The sequence below is a fragment of the Photinus pyralis genome, unplaced genomic scaffold, assembly GCF_008802855.1.
Source record: "Photinus pyralis isolate 1611_PpyrPB1 unplaced genomic scaffold, Ppyr1.3 Ppyr1.4_LG4, whole genome shotgun sequence".
Taxonomy (NCBI): domain Eukaryota; kingdom Metazoa; phylum Arthropoda; class Insecta; order Coleoptera; family Lampyridae; genus Photinus; species Photinus pyralis.
The window spans coordinates 48,467,465-48,473,464 of record NW_022170511.1 but is presented as its reverse complement, the minus strand read 5'-3'; the positions used below and the strand labels follow the sequence as shown (position 1 = coordinate 48,473,464).

Here is a 6,000-nt window from a genome sequence, read left to right as displayed (position 1 = left end):
GCAAATGCACAATTCATACCATGGAAAGTAATCCCTCATACAAATAGGTACGTTGCCCCTTTCTTTAATAATGTATGGTTTATTTGTGAGACAGTTTGCAAGGGATGAATCAAAGTTGTAAATTTTAAGAAAATGTAGCACGAATACGATCAAACACTTCAAGCATAAATCATCCCCATATGACAACCTTATCTCTGTTTACCATTTATTAAAGTTACGGCCTTTCTACTTCTTTACCACACCACGTGTGAATAACGTGTAAAAGAATGTTGTGTTAGATCGGGTACACTCAGAAATTTTAATAATACCACCCATGCTAGACGAGGACTGGCACGTAATTTGAAAATAATTAGTATTCCCATCAAAACCAATTAGTTTGAGCGTAGAATAGCCAAGTTGGAAAGACATTTATCTGGCATCATGATTGTCATCTGCGTGTGATTTATCAGAAAGTCGTACCCGCGCCCTATTCTTTCTTTACTCTCGCTCCACTTTAATTACATATAAGTACCGAACGGTTTCCGGTGTAAATTTGAAATTAACGCTTTTGGTTACCTAGTCGTAAACTAACCGTTTCTTCTTCCTTTAGGGTCAGACATTATGGGGGCGTTTCTGGGGGGCTCGGATGCTACCTTGAGAATACGGTCGTTTGAATGCTGCTGGTAGTGCTACCATTAGTTCTTCGCCGGTAGCTATAAAGCGGAGATTGAGTTACGCACATTTTTAAAAGACTAATCGAGTACGCGAGTTTCACATTTTCATTTCCTATATTGCACATTTTCGATTTAGGATGTAGGCAATTCGTGTGTATTTAGTTGCAAACCATGGGAATACTAATTGGATATTATCGATTAAATTGGTGAGTTCACTATGATGTTTTTCATTGCTGAAAGCGTACGTTTTTTTGAGTTTGGGGGGTTCTCACTCTCACGCGTGCCTAAAGCTCGTTTTGTTCATTTTAATATAACACAGCGATCAATTTGGTAAAAGAATGTTTATGTATGTAGTTTGAATACGGTTAACGGGATGAAGTCTACACATTCTAATTGCTTATTAAATTATCAGCACAATGCCGCTTGACTTTCCATAAAATCAAACGTGAGAAATTTGTCTGTCCAATCACCGCAGCAGCATAAACAAAAAACGGATCAGTAGACCCTTGTCTCACCACTGCACTGTGGGAAAGTTTACGCTACACGAAAAAACAACACGCCCGGCTCAGATGTGCGTGTAGGAGGTAATCATCGGATCACTTCAAAGGAAAAACTAACGCATTCCAAAAGTCATTTTCAGTAAAACGTTACTCCCGCGTATTAAAGTGGATTACACCACTAGAACGCTGTAATTAACCTTCATTTTATTGTTACACATTCCCAGGTAGTTTTATTTTACTGTTGCCGTTAATTAGTTTGATTAAGAAGTGGGCTTTAAAAATGCTAAATTCCATTAACGCCGAGCCCACAACGTCAGGTAAATTATAGCCCTACTTCAACCTTCATTAGTTCTAAGACCCGAGGAAGGAAGAAATGCATAAATTTTGTACTGAAACAGATCACCATTTCGCAATTTAAATATCCGGTACATGTAGAAGGATGTATTAACGTCAAAAGGATGTTGATCACAATTTTTGCAGTTGCGACTATGTATGAAGACATCCGCTTAAATCACCTGCAATTAAATGTATTGAACTACACTTTCTAATGCTACTCAATGGTCTTGTTAATTCAATCAAGGCATTTCCTGCATTATTTTGAATACCAGTAGTAAAAAAATTAATCTTTTTCAATCATTAATTAAATGCCTCATAAAGTTGCTCGTAAACCTTAGAAAGAGTTTCTCTCGATTAAGTTATAAAAAAATCAATGTGTGAAAATATGGAGAGCCAACTTCACGCGACCCCCATTACGTGCGTCTTTTTTCCTGCAAAGACATTAATAGTTAGTTATTTCGTCCATTTCCTACATATTTCCCAGCTATGTCTTCGAAATGTCCTATTTGAGGGACAAGAATTTCCCTCGCGACCAACCCCTCGTCACTAACAGTTTTGCTATTGAGATTTTACCCTGAGTCATGCATAGAACTTTCCACGGTTTACAAAAAAACTGTTTGATATTTCTCCCTCGATTTCTCCCTGTCTAAATGGGCTATATCCGGAATCAAAAAATGGAGGGGTGTTTTAATTGGTATTACGAAAAGGTTCTCGTGCCTTTGCGAATCCCTATATGTAGCTTGGTTTTGTCACAAAAATTGCAATTTTCGTTTCAAAGCAAACATTCTTTACTATTAATCCAGGAAACGAAACTTAAAATACGAGATAAAACTGGCAATTTTTTCAAAATGCATCGATTTGCATGAAAATTGGGGATTAAGTTCAATTTACCCTCCACTGCAAAATCTATATTATGCCGATGGGCGATCTTCATTTTTTAAGGGTGAAAACTACCCCTTTTTGTCAAAACCCATAAAACTTCCTATTAAAGCTTAATGTGAGTAAACTTTGGTTCAGATCAGTTGAGTAATGATTGTTATACGCTTTGGAACATTATTTCCGAATATTTCAACCCTTAAAAATCAACCTTTATCGTGGTGTATTTACCCTCGAAAAGTTAACAATCTCGACAGTTGTTGAGTAGATGGTGTATCATAGACGTTGATATAAATACTAAACAGTTCATAGAGAAGGAGTGTTTGTGTATTTGTGCAAAGGGAAAAGTTTCAGCCATCCGCACACGTATCGTATCGATATCTCCTCGAGTGGGCTCATAGTGAACCTATTCTCTAGTGGAAAAAACTCACTTTAATACTCTTCATTTTGATATAACCCATGGTTCTATTTTGTTTCTTTAATTAAAATTCAGATTTTCAAAGTCGTGATATTCTTTTTGAATCGCCCTGTGTATACATGACATAGTGTATGTATGGAATGGATATATATCCAGTTGTTTTGTAGTTATTTTGGAGAGAAGGGCGTTTTTCACAAAATTGCAGAAATTCGTTTTTCACTTTTAGCTTCAATTATTTCAAAATTAAGTCTTCTAAACTGGTCACACTTCTAGAATGTATTAATAATACGTAATTAGAGAAAACTGGAAAAGGGGAAGGACTAATTTTAATTAGGGTGGTAATTAGGGGGTTACTTGCGCTGATTTTTTCACTGAAAAAGTACGGATCTACCTTATTTTCATCGTAACTCGCTTAATTTTTATGCTAAAGTTTTTTTTTTCTTAAAGAAAGGTTTTTTCAAATACTGTAAAAAATATTCTACAAGCTTTTCTCGAAAAATGCATAGTTTTTCCGTTATTTGACTGTGAAACTCTCTAATTTAGCGTTTAACGAACAAGAGCTAACCTTTAACAAGCCACTCGGTTAGTATTTGTCATACAGCCATTATTAAAAAAGCATTTGCTCTGTTTTTTTAAAAGCTGCGATTTTGTTCTCCACAGTTTTTTTAAATAAAATGCATACTTTTTGAGTTTTTTTTGCGATTAACCAGTTTTTGCGATTAACTATACCTAGTTAAAAACTTTCGGTCGCGAATATCTGGAGAAGTATTAACTTTCCAAAAAAAAATGTATAAAACACTCTAACAACACTTCGTTTTAAAAAGTGTCTCTAACTGCTTTTACTGGTGACTTATAATAAGGTAACTGAGGGATTTTTACTTTTCACACTTCAGAGAATAAAGTTTTGGACAGCCTCTCAATAGTTCTTAAACTTTCCGTAATTGAGTCCTGTGGTAAACCTTGTAATAAAAAAGGGCGCTTCCTTTATATTCCAAGTACTAATCTCCCTTGACTACAACACGCTTGATCCAGCGTTTTTCCATAAGTACCTATTCCCTTCCGAAAGTGAGAGTTTCTCTCCACTTCTTCATTCGACGCGAAGCGCTTTCAAGAAACAAATTTCGTCAGCTATGAGAAGAGATAGAAGTGTGAGGATGCCAAATCCCGTAGCTGCCTCACACTTGTGAGGAGGTAAAGTAAAGTAAAGGATTTTTTCGTTTTTACTTTTCCAGTAAAAAATACAAGACTTTCTTGTGCAGCGTTGTAATTTTTACTAGGATTCTGGACATCCCCCAACAGTTCTAAAGCATTTTGGGACATAATTCATTTATAAAAGGAGATTACAAAAATTTATTCTAACAGAAATAACAAATTATAATGGCTGATCGGGTGATACACGAATTTTAAATAAAGGACACTTTAACAACACTGCACAACAAGGGTGGAAATTCTATTACTACAACCATTTCCTAGATATAAACTTTGCGTTTTTTTTCGGAAGTGTATAGCAGACAGCAGTAGACCTAAAATCTCATTGCACGAATATCTTGCGCCGAATAGTCTGCTAAAGACAAATAAGGAGTTTGAACTCTTTTTGTAATAAAGATAGAGAACTCACAATGTTCACCAACTCTTACGCTGTAAGGCAGCAAACTTTGACTGCGTCCTGGTCCCTGGACCCCAACAAGCTACGCTACGCCTCCGCTGTATTCCCTAAGATTCGAAAGATCAATGGATAGATACAATCATATTCCCCAGTAGGGCTAGCTTAAACAAAATTTCTAACAATTCTAAGGATCTCAGATTTATAAGATTCCTAAAATTTCGAAGTCCCCTATAAAATTGCTAAATTTCTCAGATTGTGCAAACTTGAAAAATCCTTTCCTGAACACTAAATTCATAATATTCCCAAGGTTCCCAAGGAACCTGAAACATTCCCTATAATTTCTGAAGTCATTAAGTGTCCTGTGATCGAAAACGATTCCAAGAATCAAGGTGCTAATAGGATATGTCGCCTCAGGTCCCTCAAACTCAAGATCCGAACAAATGTCAAAGATTCAAGAAAAACCATGACTATGGTTAGCTGAATTTATATTTTAAAATATTAGTAAAAAATTCTGAATAACCCACAGCGGCTCGACAATAAAAGGATTTGCTAATCTTCTTTCGAATAACAATTTATTTTAAGCGGTCCAGATAAATAACTTAATTCGACTTATAAATAAGCAATTTAATATCAGCTATTGTAGTTAATTTCTTGCTTGATGTTTTTCCCATCTACCCAACACTAATGATACGTTTTCAAAACATTGAATAAAAAGTAATGGTTATAATAAACTTAAGTATATATCATAATCTAGCGTAGACATTTCCGTGTCATTTCTTTCATTAACAGCGCGCTAAACTGCTTCATTACGGTCCTATAACCTGTCGTGAAATAAATTGGCCATCTAATTAGTTCACACGCTGGATCAATAAATTACGTATCGTAATAGTTAATTGATCTAATTCCAACGCAGCAATAAATTTCACCACATTTCCACTTTAAACGTAAATTTGTTTATAATCGTTTTCCATGCATTATTAATAGGCCTACTATTTTCTATTATGGACAGTTGTGAGTTAACGAGAACGACACTGTTGTATAAACGGTATCCTTAGTATACATAAACTTGTAATTTTCTATATCTAATCTCGTCATTTTATTAATACCTTCTCGTCCTATTATAATATAAGAGATCGTAAAAATGAAAGCAATTTTTCCTTTGAGAATAGCAATCCTGTTCAGTTCAACAAATCGATAGCTATTTTGAAAGCAGTGGACTTCCCGTGGAATATGAAAGGTGGCAATCACTACAAATTTTTTAAAAAATCTATAACATATTTACCAAATTAACTACTCGTTACCATATTTAGGAAGTGGGTAGATAACAGTATAAAACGAAATTAAATATTTGCCAGCTCTTCGTAAACTGTGTAAACTCCACCGAAGGATATCGGTAGTAAATTCCATCGTAAATTCCAAAATACTCTCAACACGTCAATTTTTTTCATCTTTGAACTTAGAACTTAATTAAAAATGACGCAATGGTAAAGTAGCAGCAAAAATGCAGTCGAACAAATGCTAATCAAGAGATAGGACAATAGATATTTACATAAATCAGGAGAATGGCACATTACTGGCGTCAAAATTTTATTTGTAAACATCCTGTATTAT

General features: G+C 35.0%; 1 protein-coding gene across 1 annotated transcript in view; it reads left to right on the top strand.

Annotated features, from left to right (window-relative positions):
- Positions 1-719: 719 nt before the first annotated feature.
- Positions 720-6,000, top strand: part of LOC116167798 — an 80,180-nt gene continuing 74,899 nt past the window's right edge. The window contains exon 1 of the mRNA XM_031483326.1: positions 720-859. The gene's annotated coding sequence lies outside the window, so the exon portion shown is untranslated. The remainder of the gene's footprint in view (positions 860-6,000) is intronic.